At 46.2% G+C, this 27,231-nt stretch overlaps 1 protein-coding gene across 1 annotated transcript in view; it reads left to right on the forward strand.

Annotated features, from left to right (window-relative positions):
* Window positions 1–238: 238 nt before the first annotated feature.
* rgmd (RGM domain family, member D) overlaps window positions 239–27,231 on the forward strand; it is a 76,932-nt gene continuing 49,939 nt past the window's right edge. The window contains exon 1 of the mRNA XM_067968729.1: window positions 239–326. The gene's annotated coding sequence lies outside the window, so the exon portion shown is untranslated. The remainder of the gene's footprint in view (window positions 327–27,231) is intronic.

A 27,231-nucleotide genomic window follows, 5' to 3' on the forward strand; every position in this document is an offset into this window, starting at 1 on the left:
AAAGTGACACATGTTCAATTTTTAATTACCATCCCTTGTGCCTGGGCATCAGGGAATGCTGTAATTTGTAAACCCCCTAGCCCCCCGCCCCTACCTACAACCCCCACCCCCTCACCCCACCCCCCCCCCCCCCAGTCAAGCCTAGCTTCTTAAAAAGACAACTGTTGTCATTTGCTCTCTTTAGAACTATCTTGCTTTCATGTCATCATTGGACTAACATATACCGGGTGTTCACTCCGCAAGCCCTCACACTCTTGGAGAGAGTTCGTGCCTTTCGGTTTGCTCCTGACCTGACGAGACAGTAACACTTCAGCATTTCTGTCAAGGTAAGGCTGTTTTTAATTACTCTCTTTGTCATTACCATCTGGAAACCTCACGAAACGAGCCGTGCTTATCATTCGCCTCAACCCTGTCAGGGGCGAGCTTGAGTTTTAATGAAAATTTGTTTTAAAAAAAATAGATATATTTTTGACATTTCAGAATTCTGAGGCTGGACAAACGATTACGTTTTGGTTTGGTACGTCTCTTTGATTTTACTAGTGCTAGCTATCTCCGCACCTTTGCATCTCAATTCAGAAGGTCATGGGTTCAAGCCCCATTCCCGGACCTGAGCACATATTTCAAACTGGTACCAAGGCGAAGCGTTGCCTGGTTGGAAGTGCCATCTTGCAGAGGAAACATTCAACCAAGGCTGCCTGCACAGGCTCAATTCAAAGATCCAAGGCTCAATTCAAAGAAGGTCAAGGAGTTCCTCCATATGTCCTGATCAACATTCCTCCTCAACCCAACGCCAACAAAAAAAACTAGCCTTCCATTCATTTGTGGACTTTGCTGTGTGCTGTTGCGTAACAAGAGTGACTGCGTTTCACAAAGTAATTCATTGGTTGTAAAGCACTTTGGGGCAACCTGAGGATGAGTTAAGAAGGTAAATAAATGCACATTCCTTTTTTCTCTACAATCAAGGCCAATTGGTGTTCTGAGAGAAAAAACAGATGGAATCACGAAATCGAAACCCCAAAACGCCATTAAAAATACCGGAATCCCCGAGTAATTTGATTTATTCAGTCACCCATGGCCCTGATTATCGGTCCCTTTCTGTATTACAGGCAGGGCACAGGTTGTCCACTTTTTACAATTAAAACCAAAAACAGACTAAATTGCAGAATGCGATCGCTAAATCTCTGGTGACAAATCCCATGTTAATAAAAGCGGAATTTGCCTTTCCCAATCACAGCAGACCAGCAGGGCCTGTTAATATTCAGCAAGAGCCACTTAAAGAGAAACCTTATTTTCTGAAGCTGGGCGATGGAAAACACTGGCAACTTTTAAAAGCTGCAAAAGGAAACGCAAAGCCTAGATGGCAAAACACTTTTTAAGAAAGTGCCATTTAACGGCAGTGTAGACTTTGCCTTTTCCTTATTTGCCTTTTTTTTTAATCTCCGTTGCACTCTGGTAACAGGATACCAACTTTATTTCTAGGTATTTAAAAATAACTTTGCACGTTCCCTACATGATGCGATGAGCTAAAATAGTGCTGCAAAATAACTAAGAACGTTTGTTTGAGTTGAGGTTAGGTTATCCGAGGCTGCCTTTTGACCAAAAGTGTTACTCGATTAACCAAGAAAAACAAAACAGTTAGTAAGCAATTCTGAGCTGGGATGTGTACCCTGAACGTTTTGTTTGTTTTTATGCTGTTCTCTACCTTCATTATTCACCTATAAGATGATCCATATACACGACAACCCTTTACTTTCCAACCGAGTGAAAACATTGTTAGATAAAATGGGGCAGGAGAGAGCAGAGGTTGTGTACTGTACTGCAATGATGTGACTGGTCTCCCATTCCACTCTATCCCGCACCAGTCTCTGCTCCACTCTATCCCGCACTAGTCTCTGCTCCACTCTATCCCGCACCAGTCTCTGCTCCACTCTATCCCGCACTAGTCTCTGCTCCACTCTATCCCGCACTAGTCTCTGCTCCACTCTATCCCGCACCAGTCTCTGCTCCACTCTATCCCGCACCAGTCTCTGCTCCACTCTATCCCGCACCAGTCTCTGCTCCACTCTATCCCGCACTAGTCTCTGCTCCACTCTATCCCGCACTAGTCTCTGCTCCACTCTATCCCGCACTAGTCTCTGCTCCACTCTATCCCGCACTAGTCTCTGCTCCACTCTATCCCGCACTAGTCTCTGCTCCACTCTATCCTGCACTAGTCTCTGCTCCACTCTATCCCGCACCAGTCTCTGCTCCACTCTATCCCGCACTAGTCTCTGCTCCACTCTATCCCGCAAGGATCTATCCTTGGCCTCCTTTTCCTCATCTACGTGCAGCCTCTTGGTAACATCATCTGCAGTCATGTGGTCAGTGTCCACATGTACGCTGAAGACATCCAGCTCTATCTCTTTAGCATCTCTCTCCACCTTCTGCTGCTTCTGTGCAGTCAGACTGCTGGTCCAACATCCAGCCTTGGATGAGCTGCAATTTCCTCTGGCCTTGTCACCGATTCCATCTCTCTCCCCAGTCACCATCTCAGGTTGAACCTGACGGTTTGCAATTCAACCCAAGCCGAGTTTCCGACTCTATAACCTCTCCATCACAAAGACCATCTACTTCCACCTCACTAACATCACTCACCTTCATCCCGAACCCATCCATGCCTTTGTCACCTTCAGACTCGACTATTCCAATGCTCTCCTCACCAGGCCACCCTCTGTAAACTCTAGCTCATCCAAAATTCTACTGCCCATATCATATCCCACACCAAGTTATGCTCACTAATCACCCATGTGCATGTTGACCCACACTGGCTGTCGGTGCCCCAATGCCTCAAATTTAAAATTTTCATTATCCTGTTTAAATCCTTTCATGGCCTCTCCCCTCCCTATCTCTGTAACCTTCTCCAGCCCTACAAACCTCCCCCCCCCAAATTCACTATTCTTCTGACTCCGGCATCTGGTGCTTCCCCACCCTCTTTGCTCCACCATTGGTGGCCGTGCCTTCAGCCTCATAGACCCCATGCTTTGATATTCCTTCCCTAAACTCCTCCACCTTCCCTCTCCTCCTTTAAGCTCTTCTTAAAACCCACCTTTTTGACTAAGTTCTTGCTCAACAACGAGACGACTTGCACCTCTAACGTAAAAAAACCTCCCAAGGTCGCCCAATCCAATATCTCCTTCGGCTCGGCCTCCGTTTTCTCCTTACGCTTCTGTGAAGCATTTATTTATTTTTAAGTTGAAGGTACCATTGAACTGCAAGCTGTTGTTGTCACAGAGTGGCACAGTACGAGGGCTTGGCCCGGGATTACCTGCCCATCCTCAAAATGCTGAGGGGAGACCAAAGGAGAACAATAGAGGGAGGCTAAATATTAATTCTAGTTATTATATCCTGCTAAATTCGTATTTTCTTCTTTGCTTTCCTCAATTTACGGATTATATCAGGTTTACGGCTCAAATTATATACAAGGACCATTTAGACACTAGAAAATATAAGAGTGAATATCGGGTGAGAGGAAGATCAGGTTGAATGAACCTGGGAGACAAACTATCCAGGTTCATACATGAAGGATAGACACCATCTGGTAAGGTACCAGAGGCCAACCAGTACCATGGGACTGTACCCGACAAGGATTTTGATGGTGCCTTCAGGGGATGGCTGGAGAGAACTTTTGGTGGGGAGTGGACATATGAAGTTTTTTTTTTATTCGTTCACGGGATGTGGGCGTCGCTGGCAAGGCCGGCATTTATTGCCCATCCCTAATTGCCCTTGAGAAGGTGGTGGTGAGCCGCCTTCTTGAACCGCTGCAGTCCGTGTGCACAAGTTGCTCTGTACCTGAGAAGTGATAAAAGTGGAGGTGAGGAATTAGTTTTGTTTTTACAGTGCATGAGACCAGTGCATGAGACCCGTGTCAGTCCTGCCAATTCCCAGAAGCACAAGGTCTCGCACAGCTGGTTTCAACCAGATGTATATGTCCTGGGAGACATTCGAATCAGCTGCCTGGAAAGACACATTTTTACTAACAGTAAGAAACAGCAAACAGTTCAGATTTTGTCTTCACAATGAGAAATATACAAGAAATTGTACAACTGACACCTCATAACAGTTTTTCTCTGTGTGAATTCCTGATCAGTGACTAACACTCTAATCCACATTGGTTACTCACTCACCAGGAATTTACTGGGAAAGTGGGTGGTGCAGTGGGTTGGTCCTTTCACCTCTGGGAGCTGGTTTTGTATCTGGGCCAGACACACTGTCTCTCTCACTCTCTCCCCTTCCTCCCGTCTCCCCATCACGCCTTCTCCCTTCACCCCCTCTCTCTACCTCTCACTCTCTTCCTCGCTCTCTCTCCCCTTCCTTCCTTCTCCCCATCGCCCCTTCACTCTCAATCCCCCACCCTCTCTCTCCCTCGCTCTCTTTCTCTGCCCTTCCTTCCTTCTCCCCATCGCCCCTTCACCCCCTCTCCCTCTTTCTCTCCCTCTCTCCCTTTCCCTCTCCCTCGCTCTCTCTACCGCTCCCTCTCCTGGCTGTAAGGGTTCTACATGAAATTAATTTTGGGCCTACTCAATCCCGTTCCTAATGGACAGGTCCCACGGCCTGTAAATTGGTACCAACTGGCATTAAATTGTGAGTCTCACTCAGAGACATTACGCAGGTATCTGGTGTGGGAAACAGAAACATTCACACTGGTGAAAACTCTCCTCACTCTCGCACCTTAGCTCATTGTCCATCCCAATAGTTTCTTTTCTCCTCCCTCTCTAAAGCACCTTGAGACGCTTTTGACATTAAGAGACCATATAAATGCAAATAAGTTGTCATGCTGGTGCTGGTACAGTAAAGAAGGACCTTGCATTTATATAGCACCTTTCACATCCTCAGGGGATCCCAAAGAGCTTCACAGTCAATAATGCGCACAGCAAGGTCCCACAGCTGAATAGCCGAAGCATACACACATTTGTTTCGATCCTCCCTCTGTGCTGCCAGCCAGGCTATTCAACCACAGGGGACTGTAATGCTCCTATAGTCAAATAGCCCGACAACACTCACTAGACTTACACATAAATAATGACCACCGGGGCAAGATACTAGAACCCAGCAAGGAGTCAGAAGCTCCAGGAGTAAACGGGGAAAGAAAACCCCCAAAAGTGGAGTTAACGGTAAATACTACAATAATAAAAACAACAGCTTTAATTTATTTAGCATTCTTAATATAGCGAAACAATCCAAGAATTCCCTTCATAGAATTGTGAAGTGGAAAAGCAAGAAGGTGAGATTTGGAGGGGTGACCGAAAGCTTGGTCAAAGAGGTGGGCTTTGAGAATCTTAAAGAAGAAAGAAAGAATTGCATTCAGGACATCCCAACGTGCTTTTGAAGTATTGTCACTGTTGTAATGTAGGAAACACGCAGCCCAATTGTACACAGCAAGATCCCACAAACAGCAATGAGATAACGCCCAGATAATTTATTTTAGTTGTTGGTTGAGGGGTAAAATATTGGCCAGGACACCAGGGAGAACTCCCCTGCTCTTCTTCGAAATGGTGCCGTGGGATCTCTTACGTCCACCTGCCGAGAGGGCAGACGGGGCCCCGATTTAACGTCTCACCCGAAAGGCAGTGCTGCACTGGATCATGTGCTCAAGTCTCTGGTGTGGGGCTCGAACCCATGACTCACTGGCAGAAGTGCTACCCACTGAGCCACAGCTGACGTAAGGAGTAGAAGAAGATGGAGAGGTTGAGAATTCGAGAACACGGGGTCTAGGCTGCTGAAGGCACTGCCTCCAACGGTGAGGCAAAGGTGTTGGGCGGGGGGTGGGGGTATTCACAAGAGGAAAAGTGGGAACACGAGGGGAGATTTTCCACTTTGCCATTCTCGGCACAGAACTGCAGCTGCAGGAGCGCATATCAGAACCTAGCCCGGAAAATGGAGTTAAGATACAAATCAGCCACGATCTAATTGAATGGCGGAACAGGCTCGAGGGGCCGAACGGCCTAATCCTATGCTCCTATATCAGAAAATTGCACACTCAAGATTTCACATTCGCTCACGGATAACGGGCAGAAAATCGCAGACCGCAAGGGCGCGCAGATTCCCGATAGGAGCTCCAGGTGTCCGCGATTCCCAGAACACGGCCATCAGCGTGGTCTAAAAGGTTAAGCATTCCGGGCTGAATTCCGGGCTTCTTAGTTTTCCTGGCGGTTTGATTCTGTCTGGGGAGATACCTGGAAAGTTGGTCATTTCTTTGGCTCTCTGCCCGTTCTGGAGATACAGGGTTGCTTTTCTTGAGGGTGAGACGTTTATGTAGTTGTCACTCTCCGTGTCCAAAAATAATAAGTTCATAAAAAGAACTTCCCTGCTGCCACACACATCCGATCATCTTGTTGACATTTACGCCTGGATGATCTGTCACCTTTATCTAAAATCTTTAGCCCCTATTTCCATGTTACGAATTTTTTCCCTGCCCGCCCTCGCCCGCCCTCGCCCGCCCCCCTCACCCCTCCCCCCCTCAGGCCTCCGACTAATATTTCCACTCGTGTCCCCCCCGACGTCATCGGGATGCCATCTGCATATTTAAAGAAGTATCCCGCTGCCTTCCTGCGGGTATCCCGCTCGTCTGCTTGAAAGAGCAGGTTAACATCGGGGCATGGTGGGAAGACAGCGAGATCAGAGGGGCTAAGTGACCGCCCTCATTTTAACTGCCCCCATTTTTCGGCAGGCAGGGGAGGTGGCTTGGGTTAGTTTAAATCGGAGCCAATATTTTTACTTTTCCCCACTTTTTTTGGCGTCCTCGGAGCCCGATCTGAGTATTTAAAGGGGACGCCACTGGCTTGGGGCGGGAAGGGAGTGGGAAGTCCCCCACTCTATTTTAACTGCCCACCCCCCCCCCCTCCCTCGCCCCGGCCTGGATTCCGCCAGGCGGAGGGGAGGGGGAGAGTGCGGGGAGGGAGTTAAAATCGGGGCCTCAGATATTCCAGTGACGAATCAACAACTTCGGGAGAGGAGGCCAAGAGAGAAAATCAGCAAGAAAGCATAAGTAACCGGGAGAGAAATGTCACGGGGATTCTCCCGTTCTCCCTCCATAACTTCGGCGGTAGATCGGCAGAAACCTCAGAGAAAAGGCGGGGAATTTCCGCGTGGGAGTTTTCCCGATCTCCGGCCGTGATTTCAGTGGGAGATTGCTAGGGTTGCCAACCCTCCAGGAATGTAATGGAATCTCCAGGAATTAAAGATTCCATAGAATTACATAGAATGTACAGAACAGAAGCAGGCCATTCGGCCCAACTGGTCCATGCCAGTGTTTATGCTCCACACGAGCCTCCTCCCACCTTTCTTCATCTAACCCCATCAACATATCCTTCTACTCCTTTCTCCCTCATGTGTTTATCCAGCCTCCCCTTAAATGATTAATCTCCAGGACGCAGCTGCGAGCAACACTCGGGAGATAAGCCATTGGGGGCATTAAACAAAATTGTGCGTTTCTTTCATTTTCTTTGAACATTTTCGTTTATTGGTTATTAAAATATTAGAGATGGGAAAGAAGTCTGTTTGACTGACAGTCAAGAATCGTCCCATCAGGTAACGAAGAGTCTGTTCGCTTTCCAATTGGCCGTAGGAAGGCGGGGAAGGAGAGTCGGGGGGGGGGCGCGGGGTGGGAGGTCATGTGATAAAACCTCCAGGAATAGGTCCAACCAGAGTTGGCAACCCTAGAGATTGGTGGAAACCCCCAAGAAACGAGGTGAACGGCTCTTTATGCCGATTCTCCGGGCTTTCCATCGATCTGAACTTCGGCGGGAGATTGGAAAAATTCCCACGGAAATTCTACCCCACAGTTTCGTTTAAAAAAGAGCTGTGGAGAAAAACACATTTCTCAAAGCAACAGACACCCCCTCCCCCAGCTCGACACCTGCCTCTCTCTCTCTCCCCCTCCCCCTCCCTCAGGCTGTTCAGTTTTCAAAACACCCACATCTCTTTTCTTCCCTTGAAATCGGAAGAAAAATCACTTGAAGTTGTTTTAAAGCACAATTGAGAAATTCAAAAACAAAGAGTATTTTTTAATTTATATGCAAGTTCTTGAATACATTTTTTTTTTAGAAAAACAGTGTGACATTTTGGAAAAAAATCAACAGCAACTCCCGAGGGGCAGGAGGTGCCAGAGTGACACTTGACAGAGGCCACTTTTCCTACTGGTATCCAGGCAACGGTGGTTTGCATTCATGTGGTGCAGTGTCACACATATTGCAGACTTTACTGTGAGCCTTGAATGGCTGACTTCTTCAGGACTGAGCTCCGCTTGTCCGGCAAGATTGTGACTCAAAACCGAAGTGAGGTGAAACCACATATGGAGTGAGTTTTCAAATCACTCCATGGCCGCGCCCCTCCCTATCTCTGAAACCTCCTCCAGCCCCACAACCCTCCGAGATCTCTGCGCTCCACCAATTCTGGCCTCTTGCGCATTCCCGATTTTCATCGTCCCACCATTGGAGGCCGTGCCTTCAGCTGCCTAGGCTCTAAACTCTGGAATTCCCTCCCTAAACCTCTCAACCTCTCTCTCCTCCTTTAAGACGCTCCTTAAAACCTATCTCTTTGACCAAGCTTTTGGTCACCTGTCCTGATATCTCCTTACGTCGCATGGTGTCAAATTTTGTTTGATAATCGCTCCTGTGAAGCGCCTTGGGATGTTTTACTCCAGTAAGGTGCTATATAAATGCAAGTTGTGTTGTTGTTGAGTTCAACTCACCAAAATAAACTTACAGAAGACCTTAGGCTAAATCTGGCTCTCTCCCCTCCCCCACAAATGTACATATTGGGCACGCACGCACAAATGCAGAAGGGATTTTATTTTGTTCTTTTTCCTCCTCCCCTCCTGAAGTATTGGCTCTTTTTTGGAGAACGGTTCCATGAGAACCAATTGCCCTTTGGAACCACTCTTCAAGTCTGGGCCTCGACAATATCGACAAGTTATTTAACTGTAACAGGCACCACAACTGAGTCCGACCCTGTTCTCACCTGGCATCCAAATAGGTGCATGTTCCATTAGGAATCGCTCAGTCGTGATCAGGAGGATCTGCTAATTGTTTTTGGCCGGGGTACTAAATCCCAATTGTAGCACCCCTGTCACCACCTCGGCTTATATCAGCTGACACAACATAGACTCACAATAAAACCTAGGACCTTCCTGATTCGTATGGCTCAATTCCACCCTCCTGCACCCTCTATAAACTTCAATTTGGCCGAAACTCCCGTACCTGTATCCTGTTACGCACTCAATCTTGATCACCCATCACCCCATCCTCACTGACTGGTGATCTGTCCCCAGTGCAGTTAATCCAAACTCCTTGCCCTCATCTCTAAATCCCTCTCTGGCCTCACCCCATTCTTTCTCTGCAATCTCCTTGAGCCCTATATCCCCTACCAAATGTTTTGTTCCTCTAACTCCACCTACCTGTATATCCCCCTCCTCCCTTCTCTTTGCCCCACGATTGGTTGCAGAGCCTTCAGTCGCCTCAGTCCTTCTCGCTGGAGCTCTCTCCCTAAACCCCTGCATCTTTTCACTTCTCTCTCTCCACCCTTAAAAACCTGCTCATAACCCATCTCTTTGACCAAGCTTTTGGTTCATCCTTCTTAATCTCTCCCTTCCTAGCTTGGTGTCTGTTTCTTTTCTAGGTGTCAGTGGAAGTACTCTCGCCTCTGAGTGAAGAGGTTATGAGTTCAAATCCCCCTCCAGAGATTTGAGCACATAATCTAGACTGAGGGAATGCTGCACTGTTGGAAGTACCATCTCTCAGATGAGATGTTAAACCGAGGCCTTGTCTGGCCTCTCAAGTGGATGTAAAAGATCCTGTGGCACTGTTTTGAAGAGGAGTTCTCCTCGGTGTCCTGGCCAATATTTATTCCTGAACCAACATCACTAAAAAACAGATTATCTGGTCATTTATCATATTACTATTTGTGGAACCTTGCTGTATGCAAATTAGCCACCGCATTTCCTACATTACAACAGTGACTACACTTCAGAAGTACTTCATTGGCTGTGAAGGGGTTTGGGAGGTCCCGAGGACGTGCAAGGCACTATATAAATGCAAGTCTTTCTTTCTTTATTGCCAATTTGTGAAGTCCCTTGGGCCACTTTATATTAAAGGTGATATATGAATGCCAGCTGCTATTGTTTAGTCACATTGGGCAGTGCGTTTACCGACTGATCGCTTAAAGCACCCATTTAATGGCCAACTTAGAAATGTCATTGGGGAGCACTCTAACTTTCCTATTAATCCTAACAAGTGTCCTGCTTTGAAGCACTTTGACTAATAGTTTCATTACTGTGTTAATCACAGTCAGTTAGCTCTTGGTCACAGACCAGTGCGATTTCAAAAGCTTTTGTGTAACATTTCAATGATGAACCAAACCACAGAGCATGTTCCAGCATTCGGTACATAGCTTATACCAGAGCTTGGATTTACATAATCACTTCCCCTACCAAAAGATGCATAACTAGAGGTGATTACTGGAGCAGTCAGATAATAGAATCGAATGTAAAACAGTCAGCATTTCCAGTGTGTTCTGTTACGTAACTTCATCTCATTTAGTTAAGCCTTTTTTTTTGACAAGTTTGGTACAAAAGCCCGGCTAATACAAATGAAAATTCATCTAATTTCTGGGATAAAATGGAAACAGCTGTTGGGTTCTGAGCTGAGTTTTGCATGTGTCCGCCTATATTTTATGGCTGATTTTTTTTTACACTTCTTTGTTGAGAACCAAACTGGCAGACTGATATAAATAATACCTAAAGCGTGACATGGAAAAGTTTTTTTTTAATGAAAGCAAAAAGTTCTCACTACCAAAGTCTTTAACCCTTGAAGGGTTTTAAAACTCCATTTGGGTTTTTGCAAAACATGTTAATACTTTCCATCCGTCCTTGAAGGAAGGTGCTTAATTTCCATTTGGTATTGATGGAACCAGCTCGTTCCTAGTCACTCCCATTGTATAAAATTCCAATGGACCAAAGTACTTCTCATTGACTCCCATAGACCAGAATCTCAATGGACCAAACCCTGACCCATTAACTTCCATTGTTTGGAATTCCGGTGGACAACCCCCTTCCCATTCTCTCCCATTGTATAGGAGTCAATGGATCAAACTTCTTCCCATTCACCTTCACTGTATAGAATTCCAATAGAATGAACTCTTTCTCATTGTTTCCCATTGTATAGCACTCCATGGGCCAAACTCCTTCTCATTCACTCACAATGTATAGAATTTAATGGACCAACCCCTTCTCATTCACTCTCAATGTATAGAATTATATGGACCAACCTCATTCTTAATCACTCTAAATGTATAGAATTTAATGGAGCAATCCCCTTCCTATTCACTCTCAATGTATAGAATTTAATGGACCAAAACCCTTCCTATTCACTCTGAATGTATAGAATTTAATGGAGCAATCCCCTTCCTATTCACCCTCAATGTATAGAATTTAATGGACCAATCCCCTTCCTATTCACCCTCAATGTATAGAATTTAATGGACTAATCCCCTTCCTATTCACTCTCAATGTATAGAATTGAATGGACCAATCCCCTTCCTATTCACTCTCAATGTATAGAATTTAATGGACCAATCCCCTTCCTATTCACTCTCAATGTATAGAATTTAATGGATCAATCCCTTTCTCATTCACTGCATATTGTATAGAATTCCAGTTTTTTGGAGCTCTTGCCATTCCTCTGAAGACTGCAGTAAGATAACAATCAATGGGCGATACTTAGTGTGAGAATACTGTGCCTGTGTTACAGTAAGTTCCCCAGAAACATTTATTGGTAAAAAGGTATGGACACCCTATTCCCCCACCAATAACATGTGGACCAAGCATTGATGGGACACATGTCAGAGAAGGTAATTTCCTATCTCCACTTAAGTACAAATGGATGTGGATACCCCCCCTCACCTTCCCGGCACTCTATATGATAAGACCTCTGCCCCTTACCAACTCCACAACACAACACCCAGGGGGAGGGACAGGTGATAGGACTTGAAGCTTGGAGTACACTGTTACCCCCTGCAGATGTTAGAAGAATGGTGACCAAACCCAATTACGTAGCCAGCCTAGGGTAGCCTTGGTGCTCCTTTGCTCAGTTCCCCTCGCCCTACCCTTACATCCCCAACGCTTTTCAAGCAAAAAAAACACACTGATCCTGATGGGATTGGTCGTTCATCTTATTTCTGTTTGTCGGACATAATTCATTGTGTGAAGCGCTTTGAAAAATCTCAACATGCTAGGTGTTAAATAAGTACAAGTATTGTTAGTGGACTTCTCATGGTGTTGCTCATGGTCAGAGAAATGATATCGCTCTTTCTAACAAAAGAGGCACTCTACCATGTAAAGTACAATTCTGCCGGTAGGGTTCAGCTTAATTTAAGATGACCTGTCCCTTTAAGGCCACAAAGTCCAATGGCTGTGAATCTTGGGCTCAATTGCCATTAGTGAGCAAATGTTAAAGAGTGGCGGGTGCTTGTAAATTTCTGGCTCCGGGTCAGAAGAAACTGGTAGGAAATGGTTGGCTTTCTCTCTCATTTTTTTATGTGCTTTTGATACTTTGAAGTATGACAAATATACACTAATATATATATATATATATATATATATAATTATTATTATCCTGAACAAAATCGTATTACCTTACAAGTATATGCAAGCATGCTAACAGATTCAGTGTGCATGTTTGCAGGTCCTGTATAACCAAACTGCAGCAACAGGTAAACTAGTGTCAAATTCAGAAACAATATAAGTTACAGAAAACTCTTCACAAGTTATATATCACTACAGAAAAAACTTGACTCTTATACTGAAAGCTACATAAAACATTGAGTACTTAGGGGGTTAAAAGGTCTGTGGAAATTGTGTATTACACTTTAATTTCAAAAAAATTACGGGGAATTTATGGCTGCAGCTATCACCAGGAGTGAGACTTTACGAGCAAACGGGATGACTGAGCTTTGTTGGTACAGAAAGCTTTGTTTATTTTTTTAAAGAGAGAGGCACAAAAGAAGCTGATTGCCTCACTTAAGTAATATTGGGGACCGAGGCAGAGTGATTGACAGATTTTGGAGAGGATCTTAACAGTCTCATCATTGGTTCCCTTGATATCTCATAGAATGTGCAGCACAGAAACAGGCCATTCAGCCCAACAGGTCCATGCCGATGTTTATGCTCCACACGAGCCCAGTGGGAAAGTGCAGCAGCTAGTGTGGAGCTGACCCATAGAGACCCTCGCACAGCCCCTGCACCAGATAGAGTGGACTTGGGCAAATGGACCCCAGCCCCCAGTCCAAACATTGTGGATATGACCCTTACAAACACTCCGTCCCTGCTCCAGACTGTGTCGATTGGAGTCACTGCCATACCAGGTTCATTCCCTGACCTGTGCTGATTTACGGCAGATTACTTGGAAATTTGCTCTCGATTTCCCCCCCCGCCACCCCCCCGGAGAGATGTCACAAACTCCCACTTCCAACGATATCCTAGTCCCGAAATTTCATGGATCCTGAGAATTCCCTTCGAAGGCCTTGAAAAATGTTGCCTTCTTTCGGATGAGACGTTAAATTGCGGCCGCGCCTGCCCTCTCAGGTGGACGTAAAGGACCCCACGGCACTATTCGAAGAAGAGCAGGGGAGTTCTCCCCGGTGTCCTGGCTAATATTTCTCCCTCAACCAACACCTAAAATAGATCTGCTCATTTTTATCTCAGCGCTGTTTGTGGGATCTTGCTGTGCACAAATTGGCTGCCGCGTTTCCTACATTACAACAGTCACTACACTTCTAAAGTACTTCATTGGCTGTAAAGCGCTTTGGGAAGTCAGAGGTCATACAAGGCACTATATAAATGCAAATTCTTTCTTTCTTTCCTTCTTCTTTCTCCACACCTCCGATGGGCCTACATCAGGACTGGCAAGGTAAAACGGGGAGGGTGAAGCTCGTAGATCACAGATCTCTGTTTGAGGCCCACCCCTACTGGTGCCCTGATAGCAAGTTAAAAGTAGCATTACCTGATCCTGGACAGGCAGTAGTTGAAGTGCCTCAATTGGTTTCATCACCCCTGAGCTAGTTGGGGGGAAATAAATCAGATCAGGGTCCCGCTATTCAATGACTGTCACCCCCCCAACCCCGACCCCGCCATCCCTCTTTGTGGCTATCGGCTAAGGACAGATGAGACTCAGCTGTGAAGTCCCCCATGGTTGAAGATGTTTCCACCTGTGGGCGAGACCAAAACTGGGGGCCATAAATATAAGATAGTCACCAGTAAATCCAGTAGGGAATTCAGGAGAAATTTCTTTACCCAGAGAGTGGTGAGAATGTGGAACTTGCTACCACAAGGAGCGGTTGAGGCGAATGGCATAGATACATTTAAGGGGAAGCTAGATAAGCACATGAGGGAGAAAGGAATAGAGGGATATGCCATTAGGGTTAGGTGAAGAGGGGCGGTGGGGGGAGGCTCGTGTGGAGCATAAACACCGGCACGGACCAGATGGGCAGAATGGCCTGCGTCTGTGCTGTAAATTCTACGTAATTCTCCGCAAAGCCCACCAACATTCACTGCCTTGTCTCACGCAGTGGTTACTCAGATGAGGTACTGAGGGTAATCGGTACTCGTGGATTTGATCGGTACTAGTGGCAAGATTATCAGCAGAGGAGGTGGTGGTGGGGTAGGCCGGGCATTGGGGGGCGGTGGGAATAATCTACATGCCTTAAATGAACTGCAAAGTGTTTGAAAAACAAGAATGTGGAAAGGCTGGCAGAAATAGAATTTTTGAGTGTTTAAGCAAGTATGGAGAGAACATCAGGGTGTTTTAGTACGGCCTGCCATCCCTATAATTATCCTTTATTGTCTAATAAAGACTTTAAAGATCCACGCTCAGATTTTGGCAGCTGAGTCGAGCAATAACTCAGTAGTCATTACAGAACAATTTGTTTGCTGTCTGTTGTTTCCTTCTTGCCTCCAGGCTGCAGTCCACGACGGAAGCTGGGCCTGTTACTGTATCGCTTGACAAAACAAGCCCATAATTGCAGGTTGTGAAGCTCTTGAAAGACAGACGAAAGCCTAGATCAGCGGACACACTGCAAACCTCTGATTCAGGCTCGTCCTGAGTAACTGATCCCTTTTCAGGCCTGATCTGTTTTTTTGCGCGCGAGAGAGAGGGGGAGAGAGAGAGAGAGAGACCATAATTGGAGGGTTGCGATGGTGTAGAAAGTTAAAAGGTTTTTGCTTTTGAGGTTATATTAATGACAAATCGGGCCTCAGTTCGCAGCAGCAGACTTGTGGGACATGATGCTTGGTTAAGTTCTCGTAGCACTCTTGCGCCAGGTTAATAGGCCATGATTCATTGGAAGCAGCCAACACACTAGCCACACTGCTCCCCCAACTATACATTACTCCAGGGTCAGTCCGTAGATGGTAGTGCACCATTATGACAGTGGTGTACAATCAGCTGTGGCTTAGTGGTATCTGAGTCAGAAGGTCATGGGTTCAAGTCCCACTCCAGAAACTTGAGCACATGATCCGGGCCAACACTCCCAGTGCCGGTACTGAGGGAGTGCTGCACTGTCAGAGGTGCCGTCTTTCGGATGAGACGTTAAACCGAGGCCCCATCTGCCCTCTCAGGTGGACGTAAAAGATTGCATGATATTAATCGAAGAAGGGCAGGGGAGTTCTTCCGATGTTCTGACAAGCATTTATCCATCAATCAACATCTAAAAACAGATTATCTGGTCATTTATCTCATTGCCGTTTGTGGGACCTTGCTGTGCTCAAAATGGCTGCCAAGTTTCCTACATTACAAGAGTGACTGCACTTCAAAAGTACTTCATTGGTTGTAAAGCGCTTTGGGACATCCTGAGGTCATGAGAGGCGCTATATAATTGCAAGTCTTTCTTTTTACTGCTAGTTTTATAAAGTCCAAATCATTCAAAGTTTGCAATTTGTCTCACCTGCTGAGGAGCTTTCATTGCGCATTGAACCTGCAGTTCAAAGGTCGTACAGGCACATCTGAGGCCTGCAATGCCAAATATATAAAGGCAGAAGGCGGAGATCCTGCTGGGGAAAGGGCTCCACATAAAGTGATGGGGGTCGCTGGATTCCGAATCCATCTGAGACGTAGAGTCGCCAACTCTGGTTGGACGTATTCCTGGAGGTTTCCTCAAACGACCTCCCTCCTCCAACTGCCCTGCCCAGTCAAACAGCCCTTTTTTTATTTCCATCTCCAATATTTCAATAACTAATAAACAAAAGTGTACAAATAAAAACACTTTTTTTTTTAATGCCCTGTTGATTTTTTTTCCTCCTGGGTGTTGCTCGCCCCAGTGTTCCGGAAGATTAACCTTGAATTCTCGGAAACTCCGGGAACAATTCTGGAGGGTTAATGATCCCTACCAGCGAGGCGGCTTTGGAGAACGGCAGGCAACGACTGCGCGCGAGTGAACCGTACACACGCACGCACAGTTACTCCAAAGACACCATTTTGCAATTTCAGGCCATGGGCCCCCCCCTCACACATCACAGGAAACTGTGCAGAGCCTGGTCATGTAAAGGTGTTGTGTCTGGGAGTCGATTGAAAATTTCAAAACTGAGATTGATAGATTTTTGATCTGGACCATGGTTTCCTGTTTTAACGTTCGGTGTGTCTGCTCTCTACAGAGAACCAACAGCCGGGAATTGGGCCTGATCAGCCACCGTAACCTCGGCAGGAGATGGTCTGGACAAACCCTCTTTAAGAACATAGGAACGTAAGAAATAGGAGCAGGTGTGGGCCATACGGCCCCTTGAGCCTGCTCCGCCATTCAATAAGATCATGGCTGATCTTCTACCTCAATTCCACTTTCCCGCCCTATCCCCATATCCCTTGATTCCCTTAGAGTCCAAAAATCTATTGATCTCAGTCTTGAATGTACTCAATGACTGAGCATCCACAGCCCTCTGGGGTAGAGGATTCCAAAATTCACGACCCTCTGAGTGAAGAAATTTCTCCCCAAGTCAGTCCTAAATGGCCAACCCCTTATCCTGAGGCTATGCCCCCTAGTTCTAGACTCTTTACACGGTGTATCCGGGACTTCCACCAATCTCCCGCCAAAGTTACATCGGCCCATCGCGAGAAGCCGCGAGGAAATTCCCGGCGCCCAGCCACCAATCGTAAAAAAAAACCGACGGTGCAGTTGGCGAAGTCTTGCGTCTAACTGAGTCGCACTGGCCGAAAGGTCTCTGTCCGCTGATCCATCTCAAACAACAGTTGGCCTCAGCACCCTTGGCGTAGGCTGATGGAAATGTGCCGAGGCTCTTGCTCCTGATTGTTATCCGGCAACTTTTGGAAAGTGTGCGTGTGTGTGTGCGCGTGTGTGTGCGTGTGTGTGCGTGCGTGTGTGTGTGTGTGCGTGCGTGTGTGTGTGCGTACGTGTGCGTGTGTGTGTGTGCGTGTGCGTGTGTGTGCGTGCGTGCGTGTGTGCGCGTGTGTGTGTGTGTGTTGGTGGGGGGCGTGGAAGGGCAGGGAAGCGGGGGTTGGGGAGGGATTAGGATCTCAGGTGAGGACAGAACAGGCTCGGCTGTGATGCCTCCATAGAGCGAATAGCCCACTGGCGCTCACGGATGAAGAATTGGCCTCCCAGGTGAGGTAGCAGTGCCCGTACAAACACACCCCAGCAACGGCCCACAGAGGAGAAGGGACCCTCGTCCGCCCCCGGCAAAAACACTTCTAAATCTTAATTTTTGCTTCCACATCCAGCGATTCTCCCAGATGCAGAAAATAAAATCTTTACGCTATTTCTTCGCAGGCACCCGAGTGTTTAAGTAGCAAATGTTTTTCCACACAGACCCTTTACACAAAGATGCTCTGATGATGGATAGATTCTGTCGTACTACAAGCAAGGCAATAATGTATCTATTGAGAGCCGGCAGCAGAATGAAGCCATTCATGAGGGCCAAGGGGGGAGGAGACCGAATGAAATATTTCCCATAAACCAGTCTCAGTGGGCATTTTAAAATGAGGCCCATTAACAGGTGGCAGGGAAGGCAGCTCAGGCCCGAGGAGAGAGAGTGTGTGTGTGTGTCACCCTCACAATCCCCGGGCCTTTTTCTTAATAAGACATGACTATTGCAATCTTAAACATTCGTTTACTGTTCTCCCTTCCCCCCCTCAACTCTCCCTCCCCCACCACACCTCTTTTTCTGTCATTTAATTTTACTTCAATAATGAATGCTGATGACAGATGGGATTGGCTCAGTTTACATTGCATAACCAAAGCTAAACCCCCTCTCGCTACCAGTACCCCAACTAAAGGCATTAATACTTCTCCAGGCCTACATCCCCCCTCCGGGTCCCTCCCGCTAATAATATCATCAGCATTCACTGTTTCGTTTTATTTTGATTTATTGAAAGATCGTCCCCCTATCTCCCCTCCACACCCCCCCCCCCACCTCCCCCGACCCCCATTCACTGGCTCAGTAGGTAAATGGACATCCCGGCCAAGTAGTGAGCTGTATGGACCAGGCAGGTCCCACTTTCCTGTCCCTGGTCTGTGCTGTGGTAGCTGCTCTCAGCAAGGGCAGCGGTTGGTGCTCTATAATTGGCGCCAGTGAGCTCGGGCCGGGCAGAGAGGGACTGAGAGAGGAAGAGGACAAAATCAGGCACTCTTCCCAGTCCTGATCACTTTCTAGTGACACCTGCTGTAGTGTGAGTGTGTGTGTGTGAGAAAGAGAGAGTGAGGGAGAGAGAGAGAGTGTGTGTGTGTGTATGAGAGAGAGTGTGTGTGAGAGAAGTCGTGTGTGTGTGTGTGAGAGAGAGAGAGAGTGCGTGTTGGTGTTCAGAGAGATTTGGATGTCCTCGTACAAGAAGCACAAAAAGTTAGCATGCAGGTACAGCAAGCAATTAGGAAGGCAAATGGCATGTTGGCCTTTATTGCAAGGGGGTTGGAGTACAAGAGTAAGGAAGTCTTACTACAATTGTACAGGGCTTTGGTGAGGCCTCACCTGGAGTACTGTGTACAGTTTTGGTCTCCTTATCTAAGGAAGGATATACCTGCCTTAGAGGCATGCTATGAAGGTTCACTAGATTAATTCCTGGGATGAGAGGGTTGTCCTATGAAGAGAGGTTGAGTAGAATGGGCCTATACTCTCTGGAGTTTAGAAGAATGAGAGGTGATCTCATTGAAACATATAAGATTCTGAGGGGGCTTGACAGGGTAGATGCTGAGAGGATGCTTCCCCTGGCTGGAGAGTCTAGAACGAGAGGGCATAGTCGCAGGATAAGGGGTCGGCCATTTAAGACTGAGATGAGGACAAATTTCTTCACTCAGAGGGTTGTGAATCTTTGGAATTCTCTACCCCAGAGGGCTGTGGATGCTCAGTCATTGAGTATATTCAAGGCTGAGATGGATAGATTTTTGGACTCTAGGGGAATCAAGGGATATGGGGATCGGGCGGGAAAGTGGAGTTGAGGTTGAAGATCAGCCATGATCTGATTGAATGGCGGAGCAGGCTCGAGGGGCCATATGGCCTACTCCTGCTCCTATTTCTTATGTTCTTATGTGTATGTGAGAGCACGTGTGTGAGAGAGCGAGAGAGAGAGAGCGTGTGTGAGAGTGCGTGAGAGAGCGCGCGCATGTGAGTGTGTGGGATAGAGTCAGGCTCAGCTCAGATTCCTTTCATGATTAGATAGCCCACCAACAAATACCTACTGAAGAACGAGCTCTAGGACAAAAGTACTAGGGGGGCCTGTGGTGGCAGTGGAATGGTACCCAGCCCACGTGAGCACCTTTCGAAAAGGACAGGATGAAATTGGAGGGAGAAGAAAATAGGAAATCGACTAAAAAATGTAACTCTGTTTGATTTCGTACCAAGAAATTCCGCTCTAGTTGTTCGTTAACGAGAGGCACTCTCCTTTTAAGCTTCTCATTTCCACCACCCGTCAGTTTTCTTCCAGTTGCCTATGCAAGTCGGTAAATAAAACACACGGCCATTTTAATTTTCCACTGTAACAACCATAATTAGCACAGGCATGGCCCCAGAAGACTCGGCTAATCCAGCCCTGGGCTATAAAACTAGGCGTCAAACCAGAATTTATAAAATGACTGAAAGGAAAATGCTGAAAGGAGTGTGATAGATTCAACACTTAATTGAAGCTTTTGTGATACAATCGAGAGGGCTCCTTGGTGGGTTGATTTTTTTTTTAGACTTTTCGATTGCAGGTTATAGCTCTATAAAGGGACCTATTACCAAAGTCCAGTTCCACACGAGGACAAATTGCGGCCCCCAACTAACACTGGTTATTTATAGCGTTTGCGAGCGGTATGTTATGACTAACCTATTTTTGGCACTTTTTTCGTAAAGTAATTTTAACTTTTTAAGAGCGGGTGACTCATGCACTCATCACACTTTATTTTTTTAACCTTACTCCAGCCGCAGTGTTTTAATCGCGGGGAGGGGGATCCTGTATCTCCAATAGTACGCTTGATTTCTGAAAGAGGTCCGAACGGTAAAAAAAAAAATCCCTCTTTTACGTTAATGTACTGTTTTTTCCCCCGATTTTCCTTTCTCCTCTCCTCTAGGCCTGAGCTCTGGCAATCCTCCAGTACCTCATGGTAAGATGAGGGACTTCAGTTATGTGGAGAGACTGGAGAAGCTGGGATTGTTCTCCTTAGAGCAGAGAGGGTTAAGGGGAGATTTAATAGAGGTGCTCAAAATTATGAGGGGTTTTTGACGGAGTAAATAAGGAGAAACTGTTTCCACTGACGGGAGGGTCGGTAACCAGAGGACGCGGTTTTTAAGATAATTGGCAAAAGAACCAAAGGGTAGATTAGGAGAATTTTTTTTATGCAGCAAGTTATGCTGATCTGGAATGCATTCCCTGAAAGGGCGGTTGAAGCAGATTTAACAGTAACTTGGAATTGGATAAATATTTGAAAAGGAGAATTTGCAGGGCTATGGGGAAAGAGCAGGGGAGCGGCACTAATTGTCTAGCTCTTACAAAGAGCCGGCACAGACAAGATGGGCTGAACGGCCTCCTTCTGTGCTGTAAGGCTCTATGATTCATCCAGCGACCATGCCTCACGTATAAATCTGGACGGTGAATGTTGGCAGGCTATTTGACCATGAAGTGCATCACAGCAGACCCGATTCTGACCTCACCCGACATCCACACAGTGGGGTCGTTGGGCGGCGATCAGGAGTGGGAGCACTGGTTGATATTCCTGCTCCTACTCCAGGAGGCACCAAGGTCTTGCTCCACCCTGGTTGAGATCAGTTAAGTCAGCACGGAGCAGGAAACAAACCTGAGACCTTCTGGTCTGTGTAGCTTGCTACCAAACCCAGGTGGTACCATGCCATGGGGCGGGGGAGCCAGTCACTTCTTTTTTCAATTGTGCTTTCATTTCAGAACAATCCCTGAAACAGAGGCTATGGTTGGGCATCTGTTCCTTAGCCTTCAATGTTGCTTCGGAATTACCCTCAAGGAGGGGTATAAAAAGAGCCCAGGATGACTCTTTGTCCAATATTCTGCCCTGTCCTCCTTGGTGGGGGAACATAGAAAGAAAGAAAGAACTTGCATTTATATAGCATGACCTCAGGACACCCCATAGCGCTTTACAGCCAGTGAAATACTTTTTTGAAGTGTAGTTACTGTTGTAATGTTGGAAACGCGGCAGCCAATTTGCGCACAGCAAGATCCCACAAACAGCAATGAGATGAATGACCAGATAAACTGTTTTTAGTAGCGTTGTTTAAGGCTAAATGTCAGCCAGATCCTTGGGAGAACCCCCTGCTCTTCTTCATATAGTACCATTGGATCTTTTAAGTCGACCTGAGAGAGCCTCAGTTTAACGTCTCATCACCTCCGACAGTGCAGCACTCCTTCAGTATTGCACTGGGAGCGTCAGCCGAGATTATGCACTCAAGTCTCTGGAGTGGGACTTGAACCCACAACGTTCTGACTCAGAGGTGAGAGTACTAGCAACGGAGCTCACTTTAAAACACAAACCATGGCTGATTTTTTTTTTCCCCTCCATAACCCTGGGGCATTGAAGTCAATTGTAATATTCCCAACAGCTACTCCAGCTGAGATCAGTTCACTCAGCGCAGACCAAGAATCAAACCTCAGAGGCCGTCCTGGCTCAGATCCACCTGGGAAGTGGGACATAACAAATGAGCCATTGGGGAAGAATTTTGATTCAATCCAGACTGTCGGAACCCTTCAAATCCGAAGCTCCTGGTTGGGAAAATCCCGATTTCAGCCCCTTCAGATTCCAATTGTCTGATTTCATCGTAACCTAACAAATCCAGAAGGGTGTGGATATATCTAAATGGGCTGAGTTTCAATACGGAAAGGACTTTGGAAATACATTTTTAATTCCAAGGCTGTTATACAGGGCATCTATATATCCAGGACTGAACAGTGTCAAGCCTTCACATTGGTATTTATAAGTCACCGGTGACCAAACTACAACTTGCCTACATCACCAAATGGGAGTTACAGCTGTGTCCAACTCAAAACACATGTCGGCCTCTCCAGAATACTCGTTCAAAAACTCCGTTACGGCTCTTCAGTGAGATTACAGATACGAGCATACAGGAAGAGACCAGCTGGTCCATTAGACCTGCCCCATACTGCATGCCATCAACCCCACCCCGTCTTTCCCCCATCAGACACGCAATCTCCTGGGAGAGGCCAAATAAAACAACAGGGAGAAAAAAAACGAGTCCGTGAAGGATTAAACTCTTTCCAGTTTTGTCCCGTATTAAAGCCCGACCATAACAGAGGTGTTTTAGTTCCTAATTCAAGTCGTCTTTGATGTTCTCTTTCCCCAACAACCATTGATTGCTTGGCGAGCTCATGCGGTAAGTTTTTAAGCCATACAGAATAGGAAGATCCCAGGTTTGATCCATAATCTGTGCCAAGTTAGTTGATCTAAGATGGAGTGGTTGTTTGGGGCGCTACAGTTGGTCCATGTACTATGGAGGAGGGAAATAATAGACAGGTTTCCTGTTCACAAAAACCATCCAGAGATCCCTGCTGGAAAGTACCTGTGTGGGTGGACTTCTGGTGAGGATGAGATCAGGCTTGGCTGTAATGCCCTCTACAGTCAAATAGCATGACAAACCCTACTGTTTAGGTTCACACTTGAGGAATGGCCACATGGGCGTGTTAGCAGAGAGTTACCAACACCCAGGGAGTCATATCAACTTTGATGCTCGTTGCCTCTCCATTAAGAAAGAAAGAAAAAACTTGCATTAATATAATGCTTTTCACGTCCTCAGGATGTCCTAAAGTGCTTTATAGCCAAGAAGAACTTTTTGAAGTGTAGTCACTGTTTTAGTGTAATGAAAGCAGCCAATTTGCACACAGCAAGCTCCCACAAACAGCAATGTGAGAATAACCAGATTATTTGTTTTAATGGTGTTGGATAATTATTGGGCCGGACACCAGGGAGAACTCCCCTGCTCTTCTTCCAAATAGTGCCACAGGATCTTTTACGTCCACCTGAGAGGGCAGATGGGGGCCTCAGTTTAATGTCTCATCTGAAAGATGGCTCCGACTGAAAGCCTAACACTCCCTCAGTACTGCACTGGGAGTGCCAGCGTAGATTTTATGCTCAAGTCTCTGGAGTGGGGCTTGAACCCACAAACTTTTGACTCTGAGGCAAGAATGCTACCAACTGAGCCAGGGCTGACACCATTAGCTTAGCTGGAGGCAAAGCCACCAATGGTGAAGTGAAGGGAATAAGAGGAATGGAGAGTTTGGTGAGTGCGGGGGGGAAGGGAGGTTGCGGGGATGGAGGAGGTTACAGAGATAGGGAGGGGTGAGACCATGGAGGGATTTAAAAACAAGGCTGAGTTATGAATTTGAGGTGTTGGTAGACTGGGAACCAATGTGGATCAGCAAGAACAGGGGTGATGGGCGAGCAAGAAATGGTGTGGAATCGGATACAGGCAACAGAGTTTTGGATTCAATTTTTTATTCATTATTTTAGTTCGCAAATATTTTATGAAATGCAGCAGGCAAGATTAGCATCGGGAAGATGTCCCATCACATAGTTGGTGAAGTAATCGTACGTTTTATATTTATAAACAAGGTAACATATAATGTGAGAGATCCTCGTCTTCACCATCTTGTCCCTGGTCACAAAGAGAGAAAATGTACACAAAGCAGTTATGAAATGATTTCAAGTTCTTTGATGCCTTTTCTTAAAAATCCGAAAGAGACCACTGGGTTGTCCAAACCAAAAAAAAATCTAACACGAGTGCCCCCTTTTCAGAGGAGCACAACTAATAGAAACCTAAATCATAAGAAAAAAACAAAGGAAACTGATCAAATTTAATAATATTATTTACACCATTCACTATACACTCCGGTCCCTGTGGTGCCCACCAGTCGCGGAAGGCCTCAAGAGTTCCAATGGACACCACGTCCGCCTTCTCCAGGGCCACCAGTTCTTTGATGCATAAAACCTGACAGGAGGACACTTGATTTTTTTTTTCGCTGTGGTTTCTGCAGCTCCGGTTCTTAATAAAATTCCCAACGACCCCTGACCCCCCCAGTGTTTGAACGGGTTTGAAGAAACAGTCGAGAGGTAAGACTTAAAAACTAGGAAAAAAAAACATCTTTGTAGAAGGAGATTAAACTTTGAACCAGTGTGATTTTTTTTTGTGTGAAAACCAATCCTTATCTTGTGTTTTCAAAGCCCGGCAACAGCCAAAGGAAAGCTTTCTACCTGGGCTCAGGTACAGGTCATTTGGGGTCGGCCTGCTCACCCAGATAAACTCTTGAAGAGAGGGGCTTTATTTTGACTTTGTTGAATGTAAGTCAGCTTTTGGGGCTTCAGTTACATCTGGAAAGCAAATATAAAGCCTGTTTGTTATGCTTTGAGAATCGAAGATTTGCTGCAGTTGTAAAACTGCTGACTGACATTTTGACATCAGGGTTAAACTTTTTAAACGACTCAAAAAAGAGTTTGTTTTTTAAAAGAAAAAAATCTGATTTAAAAAAAATAATCTAACTTCTCAAATGCAGAAATCTTCGTCCAACCATACCTCTTGTCGACAATTAAAGACACTTGCTAAGGTAAACTGATTGCCAGCACTGAGACTCTATGAGAAGCCACAGCTTGACAGATTGCAAACCCATTCAAAATGAAGAGAGCTGGCCTTCACTTTCATAACGAGACAGATTGCAGACCCATTGAAATGAAGAGAGTTAAGATCAGTTTTTTTTTTAACGCCAGAAAGGATCCATTTCACCACGAAATGCGCGAGTCCTACCCCAAAAAAAGACTGTATTCCAACACGTACGAAACAATTTGCATTGATGTTGCCAGACTGTGTATAGATTCTTGGCTGCCTCCGTGTTCCAGAGAAATTTGGCTTAGCTGCGTACTCGGAGCAGTCCACTCACTGACTTGGTGCCGAGGGTCACAATCCCAACCAAGTTGTCTCGCTCGAGGGTCCCTCTCAGGAACGTTGTAACCCACCACAGAGCGAGGGGACGCAGGTGTGAGCCTGCGATTTCAACCCCCCCCCCCCGCCCAGCACCCCCAACCCGCACAGTGTGTTCCTGATTTCAATCTTGCAACGGTGGCCATTTGCCAACTAGAGGCCAGGAGTTTCCCTGCAGGAAAGATGGGGATGGAAATATAAGAATTAATAGTTGCATTTTAATAAGGACCTTTTAACTTGCTATGTAGAAGCTGGGACAAACCTACGCCCCAATAGCATTTAGCTGTGGCTCAGGGGTAGCCCTCTAGGTTGGCACTCCCAGTGCAGTACTGAGGGAGTGCTGCACTGTCGGAGGTGCCGTCTTTCAGATGAGACGTTAAACCGAGGCCCCGTCTGCTCTCTCTGGTGGACAGAAAAGAATCCCATGGCACTATTTCGAAGAAGAGCATGGGAGTTCCCCCTGGTATCCTGGCCAATATTTATCCCTCAACAACATTGTTAAAAACAGATTATCTGGTCATTATCATGTTGCTGTTTGCAGGACCTTGCTGTGCACAAATCGACTGTTGTGTTTCCTACATTAAAACAGTGATTACACTTTGAAAGTACTTAATTGGCTGTAAAGTGCTTTGGGATGTACTGAGGTCATGAAAGGTGCTATATAAATGCAATTCTTTCTTTTTATTTGCTTTTGCCTGGAAAACAAAAAAAGGGAATGGAGTGGAACGGTAACTAGATCCCAGCTCAGTCGACATCTCACAGCAGGGGCTGGGCAAGAACGTAGGCCCATCAGCTCATGGGAATGAGGTGTTCTTATAACGCACCAGTATCGCTGGGCTCCCAAAGCTCAGGTCTTGAGCAGAGGCTGGAAGCCTAATGTAAAACCGCTAGGCCTCGCGAAAACCATCGAGACCTTTTTTTTTAACAAGCCGTGCAGATTTACATCTGGCTAGCAGCTGGCTGCGTGAGACCCCAACTTTACAAACCCAGCGACCCTCGCGCAGTATAAAAGGCCTTTTTAGTTAGGACACTGGAAGGCCAGCATCTGTAAGCCAGCTCCCAGCGCTTACACTACTAAGTCTAGCACCCAAATTCCATCGGCAGATTCGTAGACCCACTAAAGTAAATTCCAGGAGCTGGTTTATGGACGCAGGTCTCTCAGAATGTATTTCGTTCACTCTAATTATCCATGTATTCTGTACTCTGTATTCTGTATGCTCTAGTTATCTATGAATTCTGTACGTTCTATTTATTCTGTACGCTCTAATTATCTATGTATTCTGTACGCTGTATTCTGTATGTTCAAAAAAGTATACTATTTTGTCCTTGTACAAGACCTTGGTTAGGCCACAGTTGGAATACAGTGTCCAGTTTTGATCTCCTAACATGGTGGGTGATATTAAGGCTTTGGAAAGGGTGCAGAGGAGGGCCACAAGATTAATAGCCAGTTTAAAGCATCTTAGTTACCAAGATAGGCTCAAAGAGCTGGGACTACAATTTAGAGAAACATAGATTTAGGGGTGGTTTTGATTGAGGTTTATAAGATGATGGAGGGAATAGATTGTATCAGAAACAGGAAGGGGGCTGAAGGCCTCCCCATGTGATTTTCCCAAATTTCTTCCCACTGTACCTCCTGATTTGGAGCTGTGTAGTGGAGGAAAATCCAAGCCCTAAGAACCATGAAGGGGTGTGTTCCATATATGTGTCAGCTTGGCTCATTCGCCTTAGTCAGAAAGTCGTGGGTTCAAGCCCCTCCCCAATATGTAATCCAGGCC

The sequence above is a fragment of the Heptranchias perlo genome, chromosome 29, assembly GCF_035084215.1.
Source record: "Heptranchias perlo isolate sHepPer1 chromosome 29, sHepPer1.hap1, whole genome shotgun sequence".
Classification (NCBI taxonomy): Eukaryota; Metazoa; Chordata; class Chondrichthyes; order Hexanchiformes; family Hexanchidae; genus Heptranchias; species Heptranchias perlo.